Source organism: Mastigoproctus giganteus, chromosome 14, assembly GCF_048544385.1.
Source record: "Mastigoproctus giganteus isolate SK-2022 chromosome 14, ASM4854438v1, whole genome shotgun sequence".
In the NCBI taxonomy this organism is placed as follows: Eukaryota; Metazoa; Arthropoda; class Arachnida; order Uropygi; family Thelyphonidae; genus Mastigoproctus; species Mastigoproctus giganteus.
Genome location: NC_143588.1, coordinates 28,786,518 through 28,801,686, shown reverse-complemented (window position 1 = coordinate 28,801,686; position 15,169 = coordinate 28,786,518).

The window sequence follows — 15,169 nt, the reverse complement described above, 5'->3', positions numbered from 1 at the left end:
GATGTTTATACTGAAATTTTGTGTGGGGTGGGGGGAAGAAAAACATTCAGTAGATACTGCTGATGTAATGTAATTCTAAGGTTGGCGAATGTGTGTGTGAGAGCGAGCCCGATACAATGGGCACCGCCGTAGGCTTTCTGTCAGCGATAAATAATTGAATTAAAGGTTGGTACCATTGAAGAAGTGAGAGATCAGTAATTACACAGCACTCGACAGCTGTTGTGTGGTTCCAGTCACGTGACTCTCTCTCTCTTCGGGGATAAAACATAAACGCTTGATTAGACTCGGTGTTCAGTGAAGCGAAACTGCTCGTCCTCCATCCCGACTCCACTGAGTTGTCATGTGATTGTACGAGAAACTTATCAATGAACATTAACACCATTTCGGATCTCGGATTTTATGCTTAGCGTTCTGCATGCCGTTGCTGTGAACGGTGTTGGTCTCACCACAGACTGAGTTGTAGGACGGGTTGCCTTATGGTCGGCCACCCCACTGCACCCTTACGAACTTCTGGTGACGCTCGGACGTGCGCGGTTGAACCATAGCTTGCATATTTCCTTTGTACGATGTGTGGGGCTGGCGGTGAAAAGCACGCCACAATTCCTCCCTTTCTTTGACACGGTATCGGGGAAGGGCTAGATTAAAGTAACTCAGCCACTTAGTTCGGTAGAGGGGTGATGGCATCCAGAGCACGATGAAATATAAAAGATACTGAGAACGCTGACCCCGCAGTCATTTGGCGGTGGCGGCAAGATTAGTGTGAACGACGAAAATACTGTATTTGTGAACGAAGGGTCGTGACCTCTTTCACCTGCGTAATCGTGAGGTACCGCGTGGCTAGCTGCAGGAGAGACTCGATATTGGTATTCTGAAGCGCAGGGGACTTGTGGGCTGCTTCGAAAGTTGGGATGCACGTGCTTCGTAATAGAGAAGGTTGAAGAACAGAAAATAATTATTTTGCATTTGAAGCTCCAATGATAGATGGATTTAATTTTGGATATTTTGGTAACAGCGTATTAATTTCTGTAAAAAGTTTGGAGCGAACTAAAACCCGCCCTCCTGTTCTTTACGTTCTCAAAGCTTCAGTTTAAATAAAAAAAAAAAAAAACATCCCTTAGAGGTTGGATTTTGATGACAGGTGGGTGTTTCTTACGTCTCCATTAGACAACCTTCCAAGTGAAATTGCCGAAGAACGCTTTGCTCAGGGGACTTTCTCTGATCTTTTCAAGGTTATACGAATACCAAGTGGCACAACACAACAATCCTAAGATGCTAGCACTGTGTTGGTGTACGAGATCCAGACACTCATCAGGCACTGTAAGTTTAATTTATTTGGACTGAGCTTATTACTGTATAATGGCGATAACTAAATTGCATTAAGAATTTTTTTTGGTGTTTTCATATCTGAATTGACATTTATTTTGTTGTCTTTGAATTTGTACTTAATTTGATAAAGTGTGGAACAGAGACAAGTACGATATCTCCGCGGTACTGATTTTTTTAGCCGAATTATTTTAAGGTTTGACGGTCGAAATTTTGATGAAATGTTGAAAAAATAGTTAGATAACTTCACGTTATTGGAAGGTATAACCTTCAGAAGATATTTCAGGTGTTTGAAACATACTCTTCAGTTTATCTGGAACAGCATCTCTGACCTTTTCAAAAGTTCGGCACCTATATTCTTGTTGACTTTTGTACCAAATATCTTGTGAATAGGTTAAGCCATGTCTTTTGCACCTTCCCTCCTGTCTCCTTGAGAGAAACAAAGAAAGAAAAAAAAAAAAAAAAAAAACGAACTGCACAAATCTCACCTCGCAGCTACTTGTCACCAATACTGAATTTAGGTAGTTTGGGACCTTGGCGCATGTATTTTTAAAGGCCCTAAAAATAATTCTTCCTGAGTACAGTATAGAAGTTTTTAACTCCTGGCCTGCATTATCTGATAATAGAGCTTGCGCGTGATGTAATGCAATGCGTACATATCCTAACTTTTGTAGATAATAAATTAATTTTCTGTTTATACTCCGGGACGATCACATGGTCATAGGAGATGCTTTTGCATATGCGTAAAGCGTCTGTTGCCTTTGCTACGTGCATCCGTCTGTCTGTTCATCCGTCCGCATGTAGCAGCTTGGCTCCCAGTGGACAGATTTTCATGAATTTTTATATTTATGTCTTTTAGCATGATTTGTTGAAGCATCCCAATTTTATTAAAATCGGACCAGCAGAAATTCAGCAATTTTTTTTTTTTTAAATAAAATTTCTAGTTACCTCTGTGTTAAAATGTTTGAGTAATAATATTGGTCCCTTGAAAACTTTTAGGACTAATAGTGATTCTATAGTCCAGGGGTTCTCAACCAGGAGGAAATTTTAGGGTTTGGGGGGGGGGGGGATTGGGACCACAGATTGACAGACTCAAACTGTTGGAATATTGATCTTACTACAATTCTACAGATTGCACATAATCTACAGGACATCACACTTTATTGGATGTCACATATTAAATTAAAGATAAATATTTCACTTTTTTATCTTTTTGGAATGCACCTTTTGAGTCAGACAATCTTGGAAAGGGGGGAATGATATTCTGACATATGGTGAAAAGGGTGCGTGGGGCAAAAGTTGAGAACCACTGCGATAGTCTTTCCAGGCCCCCCCCCAAAAAACCCATAAGTAAAACATTGTGATAAATTTGGAGCAACTGCCTTGAGAAGTTTACTCTTGGTACGAGTCTCGTATTTGATAAGTGAACGCACCTGAAATGTAATGAAATGCGTTCATTTTCTAAGTTTCATGATTATTTCAAATATTTGAAAAAATTTCCAGATTTCCTGTTTAATTTCTAGCTTTGTTTTTCATAAAATACAGAATTACGATATAAAATATTATTCTTCTTAAAAAAAAAATAATATTATATGTTTGGAAGATAATAGATTTCTTCCATCGCTTATTATTTTCATAGTCCCAACTTGATATGGATTGGTACAAGCAATACTTTGGAACCAAAGGATGGTTTACTACGTTGTGTGCGCCAGTCTGCAGCTCAATTCTTGCAGACCATTGATGCTGATCTATTTCCCTGTTGTTCCCTAGGCAGAGAGCAAAGTAGCAAGGGAACTTAAGGAAGCCACCATCAGAAGAGTGTATATTCCCACTGTGCAGCAACACTTAATGGTTTTTCAAAAGATGATACTTTTTCTGGATTGTGACTAATACCAATTTCTTCATAGAGATCAATCAACTCAAAAGGGATTCTGCAACATTGTAAAAATTGCATAAGTGGTGTGTAAGATATGATACTGCACCATTCCCGGACCCATCAAAAACACTCAAAGTTATAATTAAAAAGAATAAACTTGTTCAATCGCTTCATAGATTCTATTATCCCCCACACGCACACCAACCGTGTGCACAACGATTGCAGCACAATGATTGTTCTTTATTCGTGGTAAACTATTTTTGTTCCGAAATATTTATTTAAATCCTTTAAAAATTTAACAAAATTAAAAGATTATTTTTATCGTCTTTTAAATGCTGCATTGTAGTCAAAATAGGCTGTAACTGATGGAAATGTCGATTAACAGTAAATGAAACCGTCGAAGTTGAATATTTCTGCACGTGTTTTTCAAAATATTTACATCTTTGACATTTCTATTAGGAGTAAGCAACCAAAGTTGTGCATCATGAAAGAGGATTCTTCGTTCAAAATTTTGACCAATACGTCCCTGACGAATTCATCTAATTTCTTAGGAACTATCAGCTCTGAAAAAGTTGATTATATAGTAACGAATATAACATTATTCTTGTTTATTCGGGTTCTGCAATTACTGCGGCTCACGATTATTTAATAACTACGGACGTGTAGGAGTTGACGTTAAAGTCACCACTTGGTATTTAATTAGATCTGACATGAACATGGCAGGCTATGCTAAGATCCGTTATGGCATCTGGTTCCGTGTAATTAAGTGAAAACATGAAGGGTTCCCCCCTTCGGCACTTTGACAAAGCACTTCGCTCGACCAAAAAAAAAAAAAAAAATATCCGTGTGTGTGTGTGTGTGTGCGCGCGCGCGTTAGAGAGAGAGAGAGAGAGAGAGAGAGAGAGAGTGTGTGTGTTTTTAACCGGAGTAAAGTAAGTTGAAGATAAATTATTGAGAGATAGAACAGAGAACAAAAAATAGTCGATTTGATCGACCGTTTGATTTCGGTGCAGAGAAATAAATATAATTTTCTGGAGAACATAAGCGTCAGAAACTTCATTAATCGTTTGTCTGATTTAGTTTAAGTTTTCTTCGAAGTTTTATGTACCTACCCAATAAGAGAAGGCAATTCTATAATCGGCTTATTTTGTACACCTTGTAAAAAATGTAAAGTAGCCCTATTTTGAAAAAAAGATGGCGGCTCTTGATCTAGAATAGTGACCTTTAGAATAGTTAGTCTTCTGCCCTTTCATTAATAGGTATGATTTCATTCCTTATGCTGATGACCTGAAACTACTGTGAGATTCGTCCATTTGTTGATCAAACTGCCATCACTGTAGCTCTATACGATCTGTGGCTTACTGATTAGTTTTTATTTCATTCTTTTACTGATTATTCTCTTATTGATCATTACTAACAGTGTTCAAGAAGAGCAGCTGACTTAGTAAATCATTTAAGACCGTGCTTTGTAATGGTTTCGCACACACACAGATGCCGAGGAGAACTTACAAAACACAATTTAAACGTTACCTCCAAATGTTTTTTACTGTCGGAGCTGCGTCAAAGCCTACAACGGCACACCAGAGTAGTTGGCTGACTGTCACATCACACAAAACATCCAGATAAATAGGGTCTCCTTCACTCAGACACGATTGAATAACCTGCCCATCTACTCCCCGATCACTGGCCACTGTAACCGCAACAAACATGGGATTCTGTGGCGCCGGCGTAAATATATTGTATGGCGCATAACTTCAGAATTCCTTCTCTTAGAGTTCTCTCTTGGTTCCCATGGTGCCTTCCTCTGTGTCTGTTTAGTTAGGAGGGGAAGAATAAGTGTTAAAGGTCAAGTGAGCTACTCTATCACGGCGAGCACCCGAAAAATTCATTTTTTGTGCAGTCTAGTTCGTTCAAGCAAAGTCTGGTTAGTTAAAATTGTGTTTATACTCCCTGACCGCCACCTATGGTCAGAGGAGTTTAAAATAGAGATTTACAAATACAGTGTCTTCACCGTATTTTGTGGCATTTGAATACGCCCCTTGCGGAACTCTGTACCCGCACTCTGATCACTATTCGGTTATGGTCGTGCCGGGTTGAATTACTTCCTATGTGTCTTTTTTTCACATTTGCTTGTAATTATCAATCATCTTGGAACAGAACTGGAGATTTGGGTATCATAGGAACAATCACTATCAGATAAATAATAGTTATTCATTATCAGTTAACTGATACACACACATTAGCCAATAAAAATACGAACCTTTGTATTAAGCCAGTCACTGACACAAGAAATGCGAATATATGCAAATAGATGCAAAGAAAACTGTTGTAGAGTTTAGCTGAATTGGCTGTTCGACTGCAGTAATGTGAAGCCAAAATGGGGAAAACGCGTGATTTATCAGACTTTGAAAAATGTCTTATTTTAGCATTAGCCACGATTCAAGAAACGAAGGATATAACTGCTTTCTCTAAAGCAACCATCTCATTTACATTTTTATTAAAAAGTGGCTCCTAGCCAGAAACTGGCGAATCCGCTATACATGTTACTCGTATATACATATTATTCACAAATGATCAGAAATTACAAGGTCATAAAACAAACCGAGAGAATTCAATCAGTCATTCCTAATCATCATATCACACGTTAAGACAACAAATCACATGATATATCAGATTTAAAGTCAGAAATATAAACTGTGGCGCAGGGAATCACAAGAAAGTGGAAGTCGCCATATATATTTTAAATTAATCACTGCACCACGGCCGAATATTGTGGATTAAAGAGCGCTTTAAAATTGTTTAAGCAACATTGGATAAAATTATTATGTCATTCAATGCAAATTAGATATAAATTATTTATATTTTAGAGTGTAGCTTGGTTTGGAGTGTGGGTAGCCTGTCTAGTCTGATGGATTGCAGGCTTCTCATCGCAAACTGTTTTGAATTCATGATTTAACTGAACACCCACCACTTCCCACGTACGGAGCGATTTGCATTGTATCATGATTAATATTGTAACGTGAATACGTTAAGGAGATCTTCGTGGCCACATAGGATGAATCAGTTCAATCCCACTTCCTGGCACACAGGTGTTAAGTTCTACTTGTTTATTTTTCTTTTTTTAATAGGTATTTTCAGAAAATATGATATAACTCCCATCCTTTTAAGTCTAAACTGATCAAATTAACTTTTATACTTCTCAGTCCGTCTTTTCAGCCTTTCCTCGCTTATTTTCTAAAAGTTCAGACCTCTAGGAGTTTATGCTGTGCAAATAATTCACAAAATTTTAATACTAAATAAATTTTCTGTGTATTATTATTCCGAAACTGCAGTGTGGGGTTAGAGGAATTTTTAAGGTAATAACTACAAAAATGCATTTTTATGAAGTTCCAATCAGACGTATACGAATACATAGAAAAAACGATGTTTATTGTAATCAGCGCTTCGATTATGTTATCACTTTTTTGCCTTACTGTGGTTTACGCATGTGCAGTGGAAATGATTAAGTGACATCCCGATTTGTTCTTCAATTCCTACATGTTTTCAATTCCTACGTGTCCAGTTACTACTATTGTTCGTACTTGTATATACGCTAATAATACTCACATAAATCAGGATCTCACGAAATCTCTCCCATGCTTTAGTTTTGCTCAAATAAACCCTTAACTTCTCTTGTCATCCACTTGGGTATTTTTCGTCTGTGAAACTTTGGCATTGTAACAAATGCATTTGTTCTTCTAGGTAAAATCCAGTGAATACTTCCAATAATCAACTTGTATCCAGCAGCTTATAATTCTCTCTGGTTCACAGAGCTCAGGAAATACCTCAATCTACTCTAATCCCCCTTTCTTGAAATCGAAGCCCACTCTTTTCTTTTGATCACAGAAATCTCTTCGGACATTAGCCATTTTATGATACTGTGGCCATTACCCGCTGTTGGTTCCTGTATTATCAAATTTGAATGACGGGTTTTCGATTTTTTATGTTAACAGCTCTTACTACTTAATTTATATTATTGCAACACACTCTAGAATCATCCACAATTTTCTGTAATATTGAAATAATACTCCCACTTTCTAGAACGTCTAGAATCGTCTATAACGTTCCACTACATTTAGAAATCTTCTACAGTGTTCTACCACATTTTTCAGCTGTCTTCTACACGTTTCTAGAATATCCTAGAAATTTCTTAAATATTTTGTAATAACCTTTTGTATTGATTTTTATACATAATAGAAAATATTTTAATAAAATCTTTGAAAATTAAGAAAAATAAAAGTTGATTCCAAACTTTTAGGTGGGAGTGTATAGGAGTATCTCTATAAATGGATTACCAATTGAATATTGATTTTCAGTTTCATCTGGAAACATTCTTTGTTCGGAAGCATAGCACATTCATTGCCAAGAAGAAATTAAACTGAGGATTTTATATTTTAAAAGTTTTAGCGCAGTGACATTGTAAGACACAATTCTTACAAATATTACTTGAAGTGAATATATGCATATCTATAAAAATAAGGGAAAGATCGGTTGTATTGTACTTAATGTTTCTTCCCGACATTACCCAAAACTACCACCCTGGTTCTAACCAGGACTAAACGCAACATTTCTTACTAGCAGCCACGGCTCAGTTAAACCCAAGTTGGTATCACTGGACTTGGGTGCCTCCGTAGCCAGGTGGGAAGGAGCAGTAGTGCGTATCATATGCTTCTTGATTAGACCGGGGTTCGAGCCCGTCACCACCAAATACGGAAGATGCGGAAAGGTCAGGGAATGACCACCGCATATCCCGGAGCAATATGGACTTAGTTGCTAATGCTCCTAAAACCCAAAACAACAACATCATTGGACTTAATGGAAGATCTCCACTGCAGTTATGGACAAATAGAAGACTGGAGCATTTGCTCTACACTTGCCCCATTTGTATGATCTACGCAGTATTTGTAATCATCAACACTCATGATGTGTTCCGAAACACCTATTCATCAACAAGGAAAAGTGTTATTTTGCCTTCACCCAATTCGCACAAGACCTCTTTACAAAAAGAGGGGCAACCTTGAGAAACACCTTACAAGCTTCAAATATCAACGCCTCCTAGGAAACTATTCCGAACTTGGATTTCCCTTTGATAACCACTGACTGACCTACTACTGGATTAGACAAATCTTTGATTAACCTTCCACCTAATTTGACATTCTGCTGAGCATGTCGTGCACTGGCTTGACCCTCTACTAGATCCAACTTGACAACCTACTGATATTACACTTTGGATTGACTTTGCTAACCCTGGAAGCTGCTAGGGTAGGATTTGCTAATCTTATCCTCGGTGAGGGGTAGGATGCGGTGGGGGAATCCCCCTCAGCAAACACAGACGCCAACATGGCGACCCAACAAATGTCACCCTAGCCATGTGATTTTACCTTACCCACCTCCTAGGAGTTGGAGACCCCCCCCCTCACATTCCCGTATCACTCTGTCCCTCGTTACAACTATTTCATTTGGCGGAGCACTGTTCCCTCATACTCCTTTTCTAATATATATTTTTTTTTTCATGGGCCCTCCCTGAGAAGCTCAGGCAATCCCAGGGTCGGCCTAGCGGGAGTACTATTTTCGGACTCTCTAGCCCGGCTCCTCGTGCTATGGATGGATATTAGGGGTCGGTAGTGTTCCATGAACTTAGCCTAAGTTCATGGAACTTAGCTAAGAGGCCAGAACAACAGAACCCTAGATTACTCGACATAAGCATTACTTCACAAACACTTTCTGGCCTTTACAGTGAACCGTATCTCAACACAGAGAACTGATAGCGTAGGTGTCGGAAACCATCGGTGTCCCACAACTACGCTATCAGTAGTATATGTAGGAAACCATCGGTTTTTTTTTTTTAAATTTATTGTACTATGCGGTTCTAGCCAGGTTTTTGTGGTCACAATGAAGTAAACTTTTCCTCAAACCTGAACAGTCCCAATAGTAGAGCAGTTAACAGTAAAAGGGAATACTTCAATCAGTCTCCACGTACAGTCCCTGGAACCACACTAACACCACAGCATCACAGGTCATCCATCGAGGAAGCAATCACAATGCAATCCAACAGGTCATCATAGAGTGAATGGACTTTAAAAAGCACTTACGGATGTTAGGCAACCGAACAGCTCAATCTATAACACACACTGCCATTTTAGAACGCCGCTACTTAAGATGGTTTGGGTAAGGCATGTGGGAGTTTTCAAACATGCTGTCAGTAGGAGGGCTGAAGAAAAACGGGTGAACGAGTTCCGTTGAGTAAGGAACAAAGAGTTAGATTAAGAAATTTGAAGGGAAAATATAAGGGATTTTTCGCGCAGGAATTAGGGAGAGGCGACGAAAAGTGATTGATGGAAGTTGTATGCGGAAAACGGTGTGCTGCAGGAGTGTAGTGATGTGTGAATGCTAGCTGGTAATGAAGTATATCACATTGTGGCTGGAAGAGAGGTATATAATCGAAAAGGTTAAATCGAAATTTCGTCATGAAAAGAAAAGGAAACAGTTCAGCTGCAGAGCGGGTTACAGAATAGCTGTTGAGGAAAAGCTCTGAAGGCAAACTGTAATTTTCAGAACTTTATTAAATTAGGAACAGAATTGGCCACATCTGTGTGTAAGGTTAAAAATACTGGAGTGTGAATAATAGAATGAAAATGTTATGGTTACTTTATGAATGAAATGTGTATAAATGAAGTAATATGGCGAGTATTAAGACGAGGCAGTGTAGGACTACAAGAAATTAAAAGAGGTAAAGGGACTGTTCCACATTGTCAAAAATATTAGAGAGTTTTTGCAATTTTTAAGATATGATGTTAACCATTTTTATCTGCATATGTATAATAAATGGTTTGTTTTTTTATGTTTGCTCATGAGATATAGCAATCTTACCTTGTATAGGCATTGTAAGAAAAAAGGAAACCCTCAGCTCCTGGAAAATTTTCTGATTGCTAGCGCAGTCAGGTAATTTGTGGGCCTTAGTGCCTGGCTTTCTGTGCTGTTAACACTGCTTCTCGCACCTGGTGCTTTCCAAGTGGGAAGTAAGGCGTTCTTCCTTGGCTATCACCACAATTAAGTTGAGTGGGACGATGCTTCGTAAGGGAGCGTCTTTCAATGAATGATCCCTAAAAAGGAGTGGATAACTGGAGGAAGATCTTTTATTTTTTCGTTAGTTTCTTTTGTTCATTATTTCATCCATTGGTCTATTAAGGGGAATTTTTAAAATGGAATCTGGGGGGGGGGGGGGTTCACTCACCTACATCAGAACGCGGAACGTGGGAACCACTACTACCGCCCGAACTTTTCACTCCATGCGAGGTCACTGCCCAATCAGTTATGTAGTGAGCCATTGTCTGCTGCCTAATGATGGTTACGTTATACGGCGGAGGGAAGCATCCCTTAACGCTCTCATGAGCGGAATGTCCATTAAGCAGTCAGAGATAAGGCTCGTGCTGCGGAATAAATTCTTGCCGCAAAGGATGGCCAGGAGGTTGTCTAATTGAATGAGTGGACGAAGGACAAATATTCTGTCTTCAGAGAAGAACCACTGCTGACAGCGGAATCTACTCAGCCATGAGGTTCGCATCTTTTAGTCACGCGTCAATGGAGACCTGATCTTCACGGAAAGCTTTTGTTCGATTAATAATACGATTACCCTGTGTGTTGCATAGCTGCAGTAAAATTCTGTAATTGTTTCTACTGAAAAAACAGGTAGTGAAACCTGAGGTTATCACGGTTTGGTCAAGTCTTTTGTATAGCTCAAATGGTTCAAATTACACTTTTCAAGACCTTGTGTGCAGTTTCAGTCTCTTAACAATTAGACTGTAGTTTCTTTTTTACTGGAATTTCTTTATTGCTTGTAACGGTAAGCTTTCATAATCTCCATATTCAGTGTCGATGCTAATTTGTTTCTAATATTATTTTTAATAGGAAAACATGTCAGTTCCAATAATAAGTCGATGAATATATAGTAATAATTTAAGAAAGTTTCGACTCTTAATAATGTTTATTTGTTAAGACTTCTGATTGTGCAAGGAGCCGTTATGCTTCTGATTTTCAGATTGTTTCCAATAATTACGCCGACGAGTTTAAAAAATCCTTTTGAACTACTGTATATTTTTTTACCCTTAAATTTTATCATAAATTTTATTTCTTAAGTATATAAGTCAGAATCGTTTTTCTTATTTATTTATTTTTTGAAATAAACTGGCTTGGATTACGTGCTTAATTCTTTATTTGGAGCCGCGTAATTACTACTCTGCCAGTCTGAGCTTGCATATGTGAGTGAGAGATAATATCTTAATTAAGACTGCTTATATTTAATTTTATTTTCATAGAGTGGAGTGGAGTCAGAGTAGAGAGCAGAGTTATAGTGTACAATACCTAACCTTCTTAAAGCTCTTGGTATAATCCAAGATAACAGACCAGGAAGAGGAAATGAGCGTATTAACTAACGCTTAAATCGGAGAGTTTATCTGTTGGAGCTTAAAAGTTCAAATTCTTTTTGCTTATTTCCTTCCTTCCTTCCTTAAAAGAATAATAAAAAAAGAAAAAGGAAGCCCTTTGAATAAAACAGATTCGTCTGACCTCGTTGAAGAACAATCAAATTCACCCCTCTTAAAGCCTAGTAGCGCGGTGTTCTCAACCTATATATATATATTACTGTAAAAGCCCGAAATTCGATAAATTCAATGTCTTATCAATTTGTACTGATAAAAGCCCGAATTTCGGATTTTAAAAGACCGAAATATCAACACCTTTCACTTTATTTCTGAACTTACCACTCTGATACGGTAAATTTCTACATTTTCAAGTTCGTTTTGCCAAAAGGATGACCGAAGTGATTTGTAAAAACCAACAATTCAAAATCAGTAAAGTTTTATTTTTTTGGGGAAGTTTTCTTCACGAATTCTAGTGTAGAAATATATAAGTCATAGAAACATAAACCACAAACGGACATAATTGAATACCTGTTCACTTTGTTAATAAGCTATCCGTTTTTATCATCTCTTTTTTTACACTGCCCTGCAAGACCATAAGAAGGCCATCGTTTGCAACACTTTTGACTGGCAGTTAAATTGAACTTGGGAAGTAGAAGTAAAATTTACATCCTGCCATTTCTCTTCCTGCAAGAAATATTTCTCTTCTTATAATCAAAAAATTGTTAGCGAAGAAGTTAGTAACTGCGCGAATTTCTTGAAAAATTCTGACTAGTTTTAAAATCATTAGATGTTCGGTTACTGTCAGCTAGTTTTTTTTTTGTACAATAGAGCCCCGGGTAAGAAATTCACGCATAAGTTTTCCCCTGTACTAGGTTTGGCTTCTTAAGTCCCAATTTCAACTCTGTTTGTTGTAATGTATTATTTTCCCGCGTAAGAAGTGTATTATTATAATGACATTTTCCCACTTAATACGTTTTTTTTTTTTAAATATAGAAATTATTTATTTTTAATATTAAACAATATAAACATTTGGTAATCGAACAAGTTAGTGCCAAGCAGTGGGGGATCCAGAAAAAAATGACAGGTGGAGGCGCGCGGGTGCATAAGTACACGTGCCTTGAGTGACACCTCGAACTAGAATGGCAATCATATCAGCATCAGCGTTGCCAACTGCAGTCAGTTGAAAATAGCTGAGCCACAATACAAAAATATATAAAATCCTATGTTAACAATGAAAAAAAAAAATTTTTCCCCCTTGTAGTTAAAGGGAATTTAAACGATTAGTGTGTATATTCTCCGAAAAACGACAGGGACGGCAGGTTTCCCGGTGCCTCTACCCTTAAATCCGCCACTGGTTCCAAGCATCAATTTAGTTCGTAGTAAACCACTGAAGTAGGTGAAATAGCATCGTTTTTTGATATTCATGTATCTCATATTGTGAATGCTTTCGCAATGAGTTGCCCTGATATTGCGCTACCTCCAGTAAGCAACGCTTTGCCAATGGAGAAGACAAATGTTACTTATTCTCGGCGGATACCACCACCACCCCGGGGTTGTGGGGTAATGGTATCCGCCGAGAATCCATTGGCGAAGTGTTGCCTATTCGAGAATCCATTGTCGGAGCTTTGCTTATTCGAGGTAGTTCAATGTCAGGGCAATTCGTTGTTGAAGGCACTCACAATATGAGATAATTTCACCTACCATTGTTGACTGTATATGCTTTTCCTCTCTTCAAGCGATTCTGGTATCAATTCCACTGAGTCTTCTGTTCTGCCATGTGTCACCCTGGCCAAGTCTACCTGAAATTTTATTATGCAACAAGGGCTACCAGACTTTACCCACTGATTTCTCTAACGACTCGACTACTGCTGATTGCCACCGGACCACTTAGCTACATGACGGCTGCTGAATTCATTATTCGTGGTGGCGTTTATTTATTTTTTCGACAATTTGATATTTTTTATTATTATTAATTTATATTTACATATAATTGCAGTGCCGAAATAAAGAAAACGGCAAGTCACGTGATTAATGTATTTGTTTACGTTCGCCATTTTGAAAGTGAATTCTCTACTGATATCGCGGATTATACCGCTGTTTTTACATTTCTTTTAAATTAAAAACCCCTCACTATGGCTCTTAAAGTTAATAAACCTCATACAGAGAAGAACAACATTAAAGCTTAGTGACAAACTTGATATAATCCAAACTATTACATTAGGATTACCCGTAAAGTTAATTCATATACCCATGTATTCTCTGGTCGATTTGCCTGTTTTGCTGGACGAAAAACCTCAATGTCTGGGTAAAAATCCTTGCTTTCTGCTCCTGAGACCGACTAACTCAGCCATGGAGTGAAAACCGCCAATAAAAGTTCCTCGCGTCATCGACGGGATTCAAACCCGGGCCTTTTCCACCCGGTGTGTGGAGGACGGTGACGATACCACTGTGCTACCGCGCAGACTAAATTTGATATAATAAAGAAAATAGAACGGGGCTTAAGCAGGAGTGTATTAATGGCAGAATATAACAACGGAGCGTCAACATGTTTGTGTTTTTTGTGTGCAGTTAATAAAATTGAATTCTTATTTAGCCTCATTATTTCTGCGTTAAATATATTAAAAATAAAACTTTCTAAGATAACGGAAAATTCGAAATAACAGCACCTTTAAGGTGCCGTTATTCTGAAAGTCTGCTGTAGTGTCAGCTGACCAGTTTTAACTAGCAAGCTTTAATTAAAATAGATTCAACGAAAGAGATCCTTTTCAATCGTGAAGAAACGGCCATCTTCATGGATTGAAAAGATGGATTACCACTGCCCTGAAAAAAGCAATAACATAAAGGTTTGTTAATAGGGTAAATAGCATATGCTGCGCCCTTACAGCTTAATTTTTATTTCATTTTTGTGCTGATAGCAGTTATGTGCCCGGTGCAAGTGTCCCAGTTACCCATGCCTTGGCACGGCCCTGGTTCCAAGTACTGTAAATTAAATAAATCTTTATTGTGAAGTAGAGTTACAGCACAATATCCCATCACGGCGACGAGCGCCAGGGGTTCACATCTAGATAAGTACGGCATACAAATACAAAAGGCTACAACATACAGCGAACATACAAAAAGACTACAAAATACCGATCACAAATGCAACAGAAATACAAATACAGCATAAAAACAGAGCTAGACACAAATATAGAAATAAACACATAAGAAATTACAAATAAATAAATATCAAGGTTCAAGGGCTTTGATAAATTTGTGTCTCTCCTTGTTCCTTATTATGCTGTCGATGTCGGCGTCCACACGGTTGAGTACGGGGAGCATCTGCTTGGGAAGAAATCTGTCAGTGAGTACAAGCCTGTTGTGGTGAGCCACGAGTGCTGGTACCGACCTTAGGCTTGGCTGTGGAATCCTCCAAGAGCAAGCGTTCCAAATATTTGGAGATGATATCTGGCCTGTGATGAGTTTGGCTGTGAAGACCAGCCCCTTTTCCACGATCAGGAACTTCAACCTC